We start from the raw sequence: 15,312 nt of genomic DNA, 5'->3' as shown, positions 1-15,312 counted from the left end.
GTATTTTTAATACCCTCTTTTAAATCAACATATTAATTATTCATATGTTTTAACAACTTAACTGAAAAAAGATTGATCCCTCCCAAAAATATGCATACTTTGTTTATAAAGCTAAAATTGCATATGGCACAGTATAATATATCAAACATTAAATACAATATTGTGCTTATATTCACATAATTTAATAAAATTGAGCCATATTACAGATGCCTCCAATTTTTTCAAATTTCTTCTCAATTTGTGCGTACATTTACAGCAGAAAGATCCTGTGTACCTGGTTGTGACCACATTTCACCCATAGTATACATAAATAATGTAGTCATAAATAATGTAAGTGCAGAACAGAATAAAATAACATATAAATATATAAGTACCTATTTCATGCCTCAGAGTCCCTTCCATCCACAGAGATCTTGCTAATGTGGTGTTGATTGTCAGTGTTGGTACCGTGTATTATACCCATTGAGGCACAGCATGGCACATCTGGCTTTAGATTTCCTTTCATCTAAAGAAGACAAATTCAAACACAAAAATGATTAGACATTTAGCATAATGAGTATGACATGCTGACCTTATCTCTCTTTATGTACATCTTTATATCACATACCTCACTCAGGCATCCCTCTTTTGCCAAGTAATTCTGCAAATGATGTTGTATGCCGCTATTTGATAGTGAGGTGCCTCCTATTCTCTTCTCTAAACTTTTATAGCTGCCATATCTGTCAATAGCCTTCTGCATGATTGTGACAGCCTATTACAGAACAAGAGGGTAGAACTAAGTGATATACTGTTTGTTTAGATTGTATGATGAAGGCTGTTTAGTACCACATTCTGTCTTGATTTCCTTAAAGCATCATTTGATGGCAGAACATTGCTTATCAGTGACACTGTTTCTTGACTTTTTTGTTTGTTTTTACATTAGGGACCAGCTATTATTATTATTATTCTTTATTTATAAAGCGCCAACAGATTCCACAGCGCTGTCCATGGGTACAAAGATAAAAGTACAGTACAATACAATATAAAAGACACCAAAGTTTAACAAAACAAATACTGTTCCCGTGGGAACTTACAATCTAGATGGTAGGAGGGTGAGAAACAGGAGGTGGGGACTGCAAAGGTGAGAATGATGTTAGTGTGGAGTTAGATGGGGCCGCAGTTTGGCAGGTAGAATTCATTTTTTACTGATTTAGAGATAGGCTTGCATGAACAGAAAGGTCTTTAGGGAGCATTTAAAGGAGGAAAGGTTAGGGGAAAGTCTAACAGCTCTGGGAAGTGCATTCCAGATGGTTGGTGCCGCACGAGAGAAGTCCTGTAGCCTGGCATGGGAGGAGGTGATGGTAGAAGATGCAAGGAGCAGGTCATTGTTGGATCTTAGGGGGCGGGCTGGAGTATATTTCTTGATGAGTGAGGACAGGTAGGGGGGGCTACGTTGGTAAGGGCTTTGTAGGTCAGGATGAAAATTTTGAATTTAATTCTGCTGTGGATGGGTAGCCAGTGAAGGAACTCGCAGAGAGGTGCAGCAGATACAGAGCGTCGGGAGAGGTGGATTAGCCTAGCAGAGGCATTTAGGATGGATTGAAGAGGGGAGAGGCGGGAGAGAGGGAGGCCAGTTAGTAGGTTATTACAGTAGTCAAGTCGGGAGATTACCAGGGAGTGGATTAGCTGTTTAGTAGTTTCAGCACTCAGAAATGGACGGATTTTGGAGATATTGCGTAGATGGTTGCGACAGGAGGAAGAGAGCAATTGGATGTGGGGTATGAAGGACAGATTGGAGTCAAGTGTAACTCCTAGGACGCGGACTTGGGGTGATGGGGAGATAGTGGTGTCACCAACAGTGATTGAAAAGTTAGGAACCGGGGTAGAATTAGAGGGGGGGATTAGAAGGAGCTCAGTCTTGGACATATTGATTTTTAGGTGGTGAGAGGCCATCCAAGAAGAAATGCCAGATAAGCAGACACTGATGTGCGCAAAGACAGAAGGAGAGAGTGAAGCGGTGGATAGGTAGATCTGGGTATCATCAGCATAGAGGTGGTAGTTGAAGCCATAGCTACTGATAAGTTTACCCAGTGAGGATGTATAAATAGAGAAGAGTAGGGGACCCAGAACAGAGCCTTGAGGTACTCCAACAGACAGAGGCAATGGAGAGGAGTCGCCACCAGCAAAGGAGACAGAAAAGGACCTATTAGAGAGATAAGAGTGGATCCAGGAAAGGGCAGTGTCAGAGAGCCCAAAGGAGCTGAGAGTCCGTAGGAGAAGGGGATGGTCAACTGTGTCAAAGGCAGCAGACAGATCAAGTAAGATAAGTATTGAGTAGTGGCCATTTTCTCCAACATTGGTGTGTCCGGTCCACGGCGTCATCCATTACTTGTGGGATATTCTCCTCCCCCACAGGGAAAGGCAAGGAGAGCACACAGCAAGAGCTGTCCATATAGTCCCTCCCAGGCTCCGCCCCCCCAGTCATTCTCCTTGCCGCTCTGAACAAGTAGCATCTCCTCGGGGATGGTGAGGAGTTTGTGGTGTTTAGTTGTAGTTTTTTATTCTTCTATCAAGAGTTTGTTATTTTAAAATAGTGCTGGTATGTACTATTTACTCTGAAACAGAAAGAGATGAAGAGTTCTGTTTAAAAGAGGATTATGATTTTAGCAGACAGTAACTGAAATCAGTTGCTGTTCCCACACAGGACTGTTGAGATGAGAGAACTTCAGTTGGGGGGAACAGTTTGCAGACTTTTCTGCTCAAGGTATGACTAGCCATTTTTCTAACAAGACTGTGTAATGCTGGAAGGCTGTCATTTTCCCTCATGGGGATTGGTAAGCCATTTTCTTAGTCTCAAACAGAATAAAGGGCTTATTATGGGCTATACACTGGTAGACACTCTTAAGGGCTAAATCGATTGCTTTATTTAAGTATTATATGCAGTTTGAAGTTGAATTTCACACTTTGGGGAACGTTTTTTAGCACCAGGCACTTGTTAAGACACCTTCCCAGTCAGGAAGGGCCTTTCTCTGTTGTAGGCAGAGCCTCATTTTCGCGCCATTACTGTGCAGTTACTTTTGAGTACAGTACATGCAGCTGCATGTGTGTGGGTCTGGAATCCACTAAAATCGTTCCTAGAAGGCTTCATTTGATATCATATACCCCCCTGGGATTGGTGAAGTCGCAGCAAAGGCTGTAGCTGGGACTGTAAGGGGGTTAAAATTAAAAACGGCTCCGGTTTCCACATTTTAAGGGTTAACAGCTTGAAAATTGGGGTGCAATACTTTGAATGCATTAAGACACTGTGGTGAAAATTTGGTAAAGATTGGATAATTCCTTCATAGTTTTTCACATATTCAGTAATAAAGTGTGCCCTGTTTAACATTTAAAGAGACAGTAACGGTTTTGTTTTAAAACGTTTTTTTGTGCTTTATTAACCAGTTTAAGCCTGTTTAACATGTCTGTACCTTCAGATAGATCATGTTCTGTATGTATGGTAGCCAATGTGGTTCCCCCTTCAAATATGTGTGATAATTGTGCCATAGCGTCCAAACAAAGTAAGGACAGTACTGTCACAAATTGTAAAGTTGCCCAGGATGATTCCTCAGATGAAGGAAGTAGACATAGTTCTACATCATCTCCTTCTGTGTCTATACCAGTTATGCCCGCGCAGGCGACCCCTAGTACTTCTAGCGCGCCAATGCTTGTTACTATGCAGCAATTGACGGCAGTAATGGATAACTCCATAGCTAATATTTTATCCAAAATGCCAGCATTTCAGAGAAAGCGCGATTGCTCTGTTTTAAACACTGTAGAGCAGGAGGGCGCTGATGATAATTTTTGTGTCATACCCTCACACCAATCTGAAGTGGCAGTGAGGGAGGGTTTGCCAGATGGGGAAATTTCTGATACAGGAAGAATTTCTCAGCAGGCAGAACCTGATGTTGTGACATTTAAATCAAAATTAGAGCATCTCCGCGCATTACTTAAGGAGGTGCTATCTACTCTGGATGATTGTGACAATCTGGTCAACCCAGAAAAATTGTGCAAGATGGACAAGTTCCTTGAGGTCCTGGTGCACCCTGATGCTTTTCCGATACCTAAAGGGTGGCGGACATAGTGAATAAGGAGTGGGAGAAGCCAGGCATACCTTTTGTCCCTCCTCCTATATTTAAGAAATTGTTCCCTATGGTCGACCCCAGGAAGGACACATGGCAAACAGTCCCTAAGGTCGAGGGGGCAGTTTCTACTCTAGCCAAGCGCACGACCATTCCTATTGAGGACAATTGTGCTTTCAAAGATCCTATGGATAAAAAATTGGAGGGTTTGCTTAAAAAGATTTTTGTACAGCAAGGTTACCTCCTTTAACTATTTCTTGCATTATTCCTGTCACTACAGCGGCGTGGTTCTGGTTCGAGGAACTGGAAAAGTCGCTCAGTAGGGAGACTCCATATGAGGAAGTCATGGACAGAATTCACGCACTTAAGTTAGCTAATTCCTTTATTTTAGACACCGCTTTGCAGTTAGCGAGGTTAGCGGCGAAAAATTCAGGGTTTACAATTGGGGCGCGTAGAGCGCTCTGGCTAAAGTCTTGGTCGGCGGATGTATCTTCCAAGACAAAATTGCTTAATACCCCTTTCAAAGGTAAGACCCTTTTTGGGCCAGAATTGAAAGAGATTATTTCAGACATCACTGAGGGAAAGGGCCATGCCCTCCCACAAGATAAACCTTTCAAGGCTAAGAATAAGTCCAATTTTCGTTCCATTCGCAATTTCAGGAACGGACCGGCTTCCAACTCGGCAGCCTCTAGACAAGAGGGTAACGCTTCCCAGACTAAACCAGCTTGAAAATCAATGCAAGGCTGGAACAAGGGTAAACAGGCCAAGAAGCCTGCTGCTGCTACCAAAACAGCATGAAGGGGTAGCCCCCGATCCGGGACCGGATCTAGTAGGGGGCAGACTCTCTCTCTTTGCTCAGGCTTAGGCAAGAGATGTTCAGGATCCCTGGACACTAGAAATAGTCTCTCAGGGTTTTCTTCTGGAGTTCAAGGAACTACCCTCAAGGGGAAGGTTCCACGTGTCTAACTTATCTTCAAACCAAATAAAGAGACAGGCATTCTTACATTGTGTAGAAGACCTGTTAAAGATGGGAGTGATACACCCAGTTCCTACTGTGGAACAAGGTCGGGGGGTTTACTCAAATCTGTTTGTAGTTCCCAAAAAAGAGGGAATTTTCAGACCAATTCTGGATTTAAAAAATCTAAACAAATTTCTCAGAGTTCCATCGTTCAAATGGAAACCATTCGAACAATTTTATCTACAATCCAGGAGGGTCAATTTATGACTACCGTGGATTTAAAGGATGCATATCTACATATTCCTATCCACAAAGATCATCCAAGGATTTTCACAAAGGTGCTTGGGTCCCTTCTAGAGTTTCTAAGACCAAGGGGTATTGCAGTGGCACCTTATCTGGACGACATTCTAATCCAAACGTCGTCTCTTTCCAAAGCAAAGGCTCATACAGACATTGTTCTAGCCTTTCTCATATCTCACGGGTGGAAGGTGAACGTAGAAAAGAGTTCCCTGTCTCCGTCGACAAGAGTTCCCTTCTTGGGAACGATAATAGATTCTTTAAAAAGGAAGATCTTCCTGACAAAAGTCAGAAAGTCAAAGCTTCTAAAGCTTGTCAAGTTCTTCACTCTATTCTGCAGCCTTCCATAGCTCAGTGCATGGTAGTAGTAGGGTTGATGGTTGCAGCAATGGACATAGTTCTGTTTGCTCAAATTCATCTAAGACCATTACAACTGTGCATGCTCAAGCAGTGGAATGGGGACTATACAGACTTGTCTCCAAAGATTCAAGTAGACCAGATGACCAGAGACTCACTCCGTTGGTGGTTGTCACAGGATCACCTGTCTCAGGGAATGAGTTTCCGCAGACCAGAGTGGGTCATTGTCACGAACGACGCCAGTCTATTAGGCTGGGGCGCGGTCTGGGATTCCCGGAAAGCTCAGGGTCTATGGTCTCGGGAAGAGTCTCTTCTCCCGATAAACATCCTGGAACTGAGAGCGATATTCAATGCTCTCCGGGCTTGGCCTCAACTAGCGAAGGCCGGATTCATAAGATTCCAGTCAGACAACATGACGACTGTAGCTTACATCAACCATCAGGGAGGAACAAAGAGTTCCTTGGCGATGAGAGAGGTATCCAAGATCATCAAATGGGCGGAGGATCACTCCTGCCATCTATCTGCAATTCACATCCCAGGAGTAGACAACTGGGAGGCGGATTATCTGAGTCGTCAGACTTTCCATCCGGGGGAGTGGGAACTCCACCCGGAGGTTTTTGCCCAGTTGACTCAATTATGGGACATTCCAGACATGGATCTGATGGCGTCTCGTCAGAACTTCAAGGTTCCTTGCTACGGGTCCAGATCCAGGGATCCCAAGGCGACTCTAGTGGATGCATTAGTGACGCCTTGGTCGTTCAACCTAGCTTATGCATTTCCATCGTTCCCTCTGCTTCCCAGGCTTGTAGCCAGGATCAAACAGGAGAAGGCCTCAGTGATTCTGATAGCTCCTGCGTGGCCACGCAGGACTTGGTATGCAGACCTGGTGAATATGTCATCGGCTCCACCATGGAAGCTACCTTTGAGACAGGATCTTCTAGTGCAAGGTCCATTCGAACATCCAAATCTAGTTTCTCTCCAGCTGACTGCTTGGAAATTGAACGCTTGATTTTATCCAAGCGCGGGTTTTCAGATTCAGTGATAGATACTCTGGTCCAAGCCAGAAAACCTGTGACTAGAAGGATTTACCATAAAATATGGAAAGGATATATCTGTTGTTGTGAATCCAAGGGATTCTCATGGATTAATATTCCCAGGATCCTCTCCTTTCTAACAAGAAGGTTTGGATAAGGGATTGTCAGCGAGTTCTCTAAAAGGACAGAGATCTGCTTTATCTGTCTTGTTACACAGACGACTGGCAGCTGTGCCAGATGTACAAGCTTTTGTACAGGCTTTGGTCAGAATCAAACCTGTTTACAGACCTTTGACTCCTCCCTGGAGTCTAAATTTAGTTTTCTTCTGTTATGTGTGATCAGTCCACGGGTCATCATTACTTCTGGGATATTATCTGCTCCCCTACAGGAAGTGCAAGAGGATTCACCCAGCAGAGTTGCTATATAGCTCCTCCCCTCTACGTCACCCCCAGTCATTCTCTTGCACCCAAAGACTAGATAGGAGGTGTGAGAGGACTATGGTGATTATACTTAGTTTTTATAACTTCAATCAAAAGTTTGTTATTTTACAATAGCACCGGAGCGTGTTATTACTTCTCTGGCAGAGTTTGAAGAAGAATCTACCAGAGTTTTTCTTATGATTTTAACCGGAGTAGTTAAGATCATATTGCTGTTTCTCGGCCATCTGAGGGAGGTAAAAGCTTCAGATCAGGGGACAGCGGGCAGTTGAATCTGCATTGAGGTATGTAGCAGTTTTTATTTTCTGAATGGAATTGATGAGAAAATCCTGCTATACCGTTATAATGACATGTATGTATACTCTACACTTCAGTATTCTGGGGATGGTATTTCACCGGAATTACTCTGTAAAAGTACATTAAACCTTTTAATAGGTATTTAATTCATGTTAAACGTTTTTGCTGGAATGTAGAATCGTTTGCATTTCTGAGGTACTGAGTGAATAAATATTTGGGCATTATTTTTCCACTTGGCAGTTTGCTTGTTTTGATTATGACAGTTTCGTTTCTCTCTCACTGCTGTGTGTGAGGGGGAGGGGCCGTTTTTGGCGCTCTTTGCTACGCATCAAAAAATTTCCAGTCAGTTACACTTATATTTTCTGCATGATCCGGTTCATCTCTAACAGAACTCAGGGGTCTTCAAACTTCTTTGAAGGGAAGTAGATTCTCTCAGCAGAGCTGTGAGATTTATATAGTGACTGTGTTTTAAAACGTTGCTCTGTGATTTTTATGTTTAAAATTTAATTAGTGTTGCTTTACTAATGGGAACAAACCTTTGCTAACAAGTTGTGTTGTTTTTAAAGAGTGATGCTATAACTGTTTTTCAGTTCATTATTTCAACTGTCATTTAATCGTTTAGTGCTTCTTTGAGGCACAGTACGTTTTTGTTAAATAAGATTGTAACCAAGTTGCATGTTTATTGCTAGTGTGTTAAACATGTCTGATTCAGAGGAAGATACCTGTGTCATTTGTTCCAATGCCAAGGTGGAGCCCAATAGAAATTTATGTACTAACTGTATTGATGCTACTTTAAATAAAAGCCAATCTGTACAAATTGAACAAATTTCACCAAACAGCGAGGGGAGAGTTATGCCGTCTAACTCGCCTCACGTGTCAGTACCTGCGTCTCCCGCCCGGGAGGTGCGTGATATTATGGCGCCTAGTACATCTGGGCAGCCATTACAGATAACATTACAAGATATGGCTACTGTTATGACTGAAGTTTTGGCTAAGTTACCAGAACTAAGAGGCAAGCGTGATCACTCTGGGGTGAGAACAGAGTGCGCTGATAATTCTAGGGCCATGTCTGATACTGCGTCACAGCTTGCAGAGCATGAGGACGGAGAGCTTCATTCTGTAGGTGACGGTTCTGATCCAAGCAGATTGGATTCAGATATTTCAAATTTTAAATTTAAATTGGAAAACCTCCGTGTATTACTAGGGGAGGTCTTAGCGGCTCTTAACGATTGTAACACTGTTGCAATACCAGAGAAAATGTGTAGGTTGGATAAATACTTTGCGGTACCGGCGAGTACTGACGTTTTTCCTATACCTAAGAGATTAACTGAAATTGTTACTAAGGAGTGGGATAGACCCGGTGTGCCGTTCTCACCCCCTCCAATATTTAGAAAGATGTTTCCAATAGACGCCACCACACGGGACTTATGGCAAACGGTCCCTAAGGTGGAGGGAGCAGTTTCTACTTTAGCTAAGCGCACCACTATCCCGGTGGAGGATAGCTGTGCTTTTTCAGATCCTATGGATAAAAAATTAGAGGGTTACCTTAAGAAAATGTTTGTTCAACAAGGTTTGATATTGCAACCCCTTGCATGCATCGCGCCGATTACGGCTGCGGCAGCATTTTGGATTGAGTCTCTGGAAGAGAACCTTAGTTCCGCTACGCTGGACGACATTACGGACAGGCTTAGAGTCCTTAAACTAGCTAATTCATTCGTTTCGGAGGCCGTAGTACATTTAACCAAACTTACGGCTAAGAATTCAGGATTCGCCATTCAGGCACGTAGGGCGCTGTGGCTAAAATCCTGGTCGGCTGATGTAACTTCTAAGTCCAAATTACTTAATATACCTTTCAAGGGGCAAACTTTATTTGGGCCCGGTTTGAAAGAAATTATCGCTGACATTACAGGAGGTAAGGGCCACGCTCTACCTCAAGACAAAGCCAAAGCTAAGGCTAGACAGTCTAATTTTCGTCCCTTTCGGAATTTCAAAGCAGGTGCAGCATCAACTTCCACTGCACCAAAACAGGAAGGAGCTGTTGCTCGTTACAGACAAGGCTGGAAACCTAACCAGTCCTGGAATAAGGGCAAGCAGGCCAGAAAACCTGCTGCTGCCCCTAAGACAGCATGAACCGAGGGCCCCCGATCCGGGACCGGATCTAGTGGGGGGCAGACTCTCTCTCTTCGCCCAGGCTTGGGCAAGAGATGTCCAGGATCCCTGGGCGCTAGAGATCATATCTCAGGGATACCTTCTAGACTTCAAATTATCTCCCCCACGAGGGAGATTTCATCTGTCAAGGTTGTCAACAAACCAAATAAAGAAGGACGCGTTTCTACGCTGTGTACAAGATCTATTATTAATGGGAGTGATCCATCCGGTTCCGCGGTCGGAACAAGGACAAGGGTTTTACTCAAACCTGTTTGTGGTTCCCAAAAAAGAGGGAACTTTCAGGCCAATCTTGGATTTAAAGGTCCTAAACAAATTCCTAAGAGTTCCATCGTTCAAAATGGAAACTATTCGGACAATCTTACCCATGATCCAAAAGGGTCAGTACATGACCACAGTGGATTTAAAGGATGCTTACCTTCACATACCGATTCACAAAGATCATTACCGGTATCTAAGGTTTGCCTTCTTAGACAGGCATTACCAGTTTGTAGCTCTTCCATTCGGATTGGCTACGGCTCCAAGAATCTTCACAAAGGTTCTGGGTGCCCTTCTGGCGGTTCTGAGGCCGCGAGGAATTTCGGTAGCTCCGTACCTAGACGACATTCTGATACAAGCTTCAAGCTTTCAAACTGCCAAGTCTCATACAGAGTTAGTTCTGGCATTTCTAAGGTCGCATGGATGGAAAGTGAACGAAAAGAAGAGTTCTCTCTTGCCTCTCACAAGGGTTCCATTCTTGGGGACTCTTATAGATTCCGTAGAAATGAAGATTTATCTGACAGAAGACAGATTAACAAAGCTTCTAAATGCATGCCGTGTCCTTCATTCCATTCAACTCCCGTCAGTAGCTCAATGCATGGAGGTGATCGGCTTAATGGTAGCAGCAATGGACATAGTACCCTTTGCACGCCTACATCTCAGACCGCTGCAATTGTGCATGCTGAGTCAGTGGAATGGGGATTACTCAGATTTGTCCCCCACTCTGAATCTGGATCAAGAGACCAGAAACTCTCTTCTATGGTGGCTTTCTCGGCCACATCTGTCCAGGGGGATGCCTTTCAGCAGGCCGGACTGGACAATTGTAACAACAGACGCCAGCCTTCTAGGTTGGGGCGCTGTCTGGAATTCTCTGAAGGCTCAGGGGCAATGGAGTCAGGAGGAAAGTCTCCTGCCAATAAACATTCTGGAATTGAGAGCAGTTCTCAATGCCCTTCTAGCTTGGCCCCAGTTAAAGACTCGGGGGTTCATCAGGTTTCAGTCGGACAACATCACGACTGTAGCTTACATCAACCATCAGGGAGGGACAAGAAGCTCCCTAGCAATGATAGAAGTATCAAAGATAATTCGCTGGGCAGAGTCTCACTCTTGCCACCTGTCAGCAATCCACATCCCGGGAGTGGAGAACTGGGAGGCGGATTTCTTGAGTCGCCAGACTCTTCATCCGGGGGAGTGGGAACTTCATCCGGAGGTCTTTGCCCAAATACTTCGACGTTGGGGCAAACCAGAGATAGATCTCATGGCGTCTCGCCAGAACGCCAAACTTCCTCGCTACGGATCCAGATCCAGGGATCCGGGAGCGGTTCTGATAGATGCTTTGACAGCACCTTGGAACTTCAGGATGGCTTATGTGTTTCCACCCTTCCCGCTGCTTCCTCGATTGATTGCCAAAATCAAACAGGAGAGAGCATCAGTGATTCTAATAGCGCCTGCATGGCCGCGCAGGACTTGGTATGCAGATCTAGTGGACATGTCATCCTGTCCGCCGTGGTCTCTACCTCTAAGACAGGACCTTCTGATTCAGGGTCCATTCAAACATCAAAGTCTAACTTCTCTGAAGCTGACTGCTTGGAAATTGAACGCTTGATTTTATCAAAACGTGGGTTTTCTGAGTCGGTTATTGATACCCTGATACAGGCTAGGAAGCCTGTTACCAGAAAGATTTACCATAAAATATGGCGTAAATACCTATACTGGTGTGAATCCAAAGATTACTCCTGGAGTAAGGTTAGGATTCCTAGGATATTGTCTTTTCTACAAGAAGGTTTAGAAAAGGGTTTATCGGCTAGCTCATTAAAGGGACAGATCTCAGCTCTGTCCATCTTGTTACACAGGCGTCTGTCAGAAAATTCAGACATCCAGGCCTTTTGTCAGGCTTTAGCTAGGATCAAGCCTGTGTTTAAAACTGTTGCTCCGCCATGGAGTTTAAACTTAGTTCTTAACGTTTTACAGGGTGTTCCGTTTGAACCCCTTCATTCCATTGATATAAGATTGTTATCTTGGAAAATTCTATTTTTAATGGCTATTTCCTCGGCTCGAAGAGTCTCTGAGTTATCAGCCCTACATTGTGATTCTCCTTATCTGATCTTTCACTCAGACAAGGTAGTTCTGCGTACTAAACCTGGGTTCTTACCTAAGGTTGTCTCTAACAGGAATATCAATCAAGAGATTGTTGTTCCCTCCTTGTGTCCAAATCCCTCTTCAAAGAAGGAACGTCTTCTACACAATCTGGATGTAGTTCGTGCCCTCAAGTTCTACTTGCAGGCAACTAAAGATTTTCGCCAAACTTCTTCCCTGTTTGTCGTTTATTCTGGACAGAGGAGAGGTCAAAAAGCTTCTGCTACCTCTCTCTCTTTTTGGCTTCGTAGCATAATACGTTTAGCCTATGAGACTGCTGGACAGCAGCCTCCTGAAAGAATTACAGCTCACTCCACTAGAGCTGTGGCTTCCACTTGGGCCTTTAAGAATGAGGCCTCTGTTGAACAGATTTGCAAGGCTGCAACTTGGTCTTCGCTTCATACTTTTTCCAAATTTTACAAATTTGACACTTTTGCTTCTTCGGAGGCTATTTTTGGGAGAAAGGTTCTTCAGGCAGTGGTTCCTTCTGTATAATGAGCCTGCCTATCCCTCCCGTCATCCGTGTACTTTTGCTTTGGTATTGGTATCCCAGAAGTAATGATGACCCGTGGACTGATCACACATAACAGAAGAAAACATAATTTATGCTTACCTGATAAATTCCTTTCTTCTGTTGTGTGATCAGTCCACGGCCCGCCCTGTTTTTTTAAGGCAGGTACATATTTTTTAAATTATAATTCAGTCACCACTACACCCTTGGCTTCTCCTTTCTCGTTGGTCTTTGGTCGAATGACTGGAGGTGACGTAGAGGGGAGGAGCTATATAGCAACTCTGCTGGGTGAATCCTCTTGCACTTCCTGTAGGGGAGCAGATAATATCCCAGAAGTAATGATGACCCGTGGACTGATCACACAACAGAAGAAAGGAATTTATCAGGTAAGCATAAATTATGTTTTTTCAGTTCTTCAAGGGGTTCCATTTGAACCCTTACATTCCATAGATATCAAGTTACTATCTTGGAAAGTTCTGTTTTTGGTTGCTATTTCTTCTGCTAGAAGAGTTTCTGAACTATCTGCTTTGCAGTGTGATCCACCCTATCTGGTGTTCCATTCAGATAAGGTTGTTTTGCGTACCAAGCCTGGTTTTCTTCCAAAAGTTGTTTCCAACAAGAATATTAACCAGGAAATAGTTGTCCCTTCTTTGTGTCCGAATCCAGTTTCAAAGAAGGAACATTTGTTACACCATTTAGATGTAGTCCGTGCTTTAAAGTTCTATTTAGAAGCAACAAAGGATTTCAGACAAAACTTCTTTTTTGTTTGTCGTTTATTCTGGTAAGAGGAGAGGACAAAAAGCTACTGCTACCTCTCTTTCTTTCTGGCTGAAAAGCATTATCCGATTGGCTTATGAGACTGCCGGACGGCAGCCTCCTGAACGAATCACAGCTCACTCTACTAGGGCTGTGGCTTCCACATGGGCCTTCAAGAACGAGGCTTCTGTTGATCAGATGTGTGAGGCAGCAACTTGGTCTTCTCTGCACACTTTTGCCAAATTCTACAAATTTGATACTTTTTGCTTCTTCGGAGGCTATTTTTGGGAGAAAGGTTTTGCAAGCCGTGGTGCCTTCTGTTTAGGTAACCTGATTTGCTCCCTCCCTTCATCCGTGTCCTAAAGCTTTGGTATTGGTTCCCACAAGTAATGGATGACGCAGTGGACCGGACACACCAATGTTGGAGAAAACAGAATTTATGCTTACCTGATAAATTACTTTCTCCAACGGTGTGTCCGGTCCACGGCCCGCCCTGGTTTTTTAATCAGGTTTGAAAAATTTCTCTCTCTATACACTACAGTCACCACGGCACCCTATAGTTTCTCCTTTTTTTCTCCTAACCGTCGGTCGAATGACTGGGGGGCGGAGCCTGGGAGGGACTATATGGACAGCTCTTGCTGTGTGCTCTCCTTGCCTTTCCCTGTGGGGGAGGAGAATATCCCACAAGTAATGGATGACGCCGTGGACCGGACACACCGTTGGAGAAAGTAATTTATCAGGTAAGCATAAATTCTGGTTTTTTTAGCAGAAAGAAGATCATTAGTAACTTTGGTGAGGGCAGTCTCAGTTGAGTGTTGGGAACGGAAGCCAGATTGTAAGGGGTCAAGCAGTGAGTTGGAGGACAAGAAGTGGGTTAAGCGATTGAAGACTAGTTTTTCCAGGACTTTTGAAGCTAGCAGAAGCAGTGATATGGGGCGGTAGTTTGCAGGAGAATTGAGGTCGAGGGAGGGTTTTTTGAGGATGGGGGTGACCTTTGCATGTTTGAAGGAAGATGGGAATGAACCGGTAGTAAGGGATAGGTTAAATATGTGAGTAAGAGCTGGAGTGAAGGTAGAAGACAGAGAAGGTATTAGATGTGAAGGGATAGGGTCAAGTGGGCAGGTAGTGAGGTGTGAGGAAGACAATAGGGAACTCACTTCATTCTCAGAGGTAGGGGGGAAGGTGCTGAGAGTGGTGGAGGGGGTTGCCGGGGGCGGAGATGGAAGGCTGCAGACTTGTGTTGGGATATTACATCGGATGGTAATTGTTTTGTTGAAAAAGTAGTCTGACAGGTCTTGAGCACTAAAGGCAGATGAAGGGGGTGGTGAAGGTGGATAAAGGAGAGAGTTGAAAATGGAGAAGAGACGTTTAGGGTTTGAGGAGTGAGTAGATATAAGAGAAGAGAAGTAGGTTTGTTTGGCTAAGTGAAGGGCAGAGGAGTAAGAATAAAGAATGAACTTATAGTGAAGGAAATCTGATTCAGAGCGAGATTTCCTCCAGGCACGTTCAGCAGCACGGGAGCATTTTTGCAGGTAGCGTGTTTGGTTAGAGTGCCAGGGTTGGAGCCGACGACGTGGGGTTTTGTGTATTTGGGGAGGAGCGAAAGTGTCCAGTGCCGAGTAGAGAGTATTGTTATAGTTGGTTGTAGCAAGGTCAGGGCAGGATATTGTGGAAGTGTGGGGGAGGTGTTTTTGAATAAGGTTGGAGAGTTGTAGAGGATCCACAGTGTGCAGATTTCTTCAGGTGCGGGGGCGAGGGGGAGAAGTAGGTTTAGCCTGTATATTAAGCTTAAAGGTGAGCAGATGGTGGTCTGAGATGGGAAATGGGAGACAGGTGGCGTCAGAGGGAGAGCAGAGGTAGGAGAATACTAGATCAATAGAGTGTCCGTCGTGGTGAGTAGGGAATATGGTGGATTGTGAGAGACCAAAGGAGTTTGTGAGTGAGAGAAGTTTAGAGGCAGCAGGGGCAGATGGGTTATCAATGGGGATGTTGAAGTCCCCCAGGATTA

At 44.2% G+C, this 15,312-nt stretch overlaps 1 pseudogene; it reads right to left on the bottom strand.

Annotated features, from left to right (window-relative positions):
* Positions 1-379: 379 nt before the first annotated feature.
* LOC128661526 (putative tyrosine carboxypeptidase MATCAP2) overlaps positions 380-15,312 on the bottom strand; it is a 56,321-nt pseudogene continuing 41,388 nt past the window's right edge.

This window comes from Bombina bombina, chromosome 5 (genome assembly GCF_027579735.1).
Source record: "Bombina bombina isolate aBomBom1 chromosome 5, aBomBom1.pri, whole genome shotgun sequence".
Lineage (NCBI taxonomy): Eukaryota > Metazoa > Chordata > Amphibia > Anura > Bombinatoridae > Bombina > Bombina bombina.
This window is presented reverse-complemented; position numbering and strand designations above follow the sequence as displayed.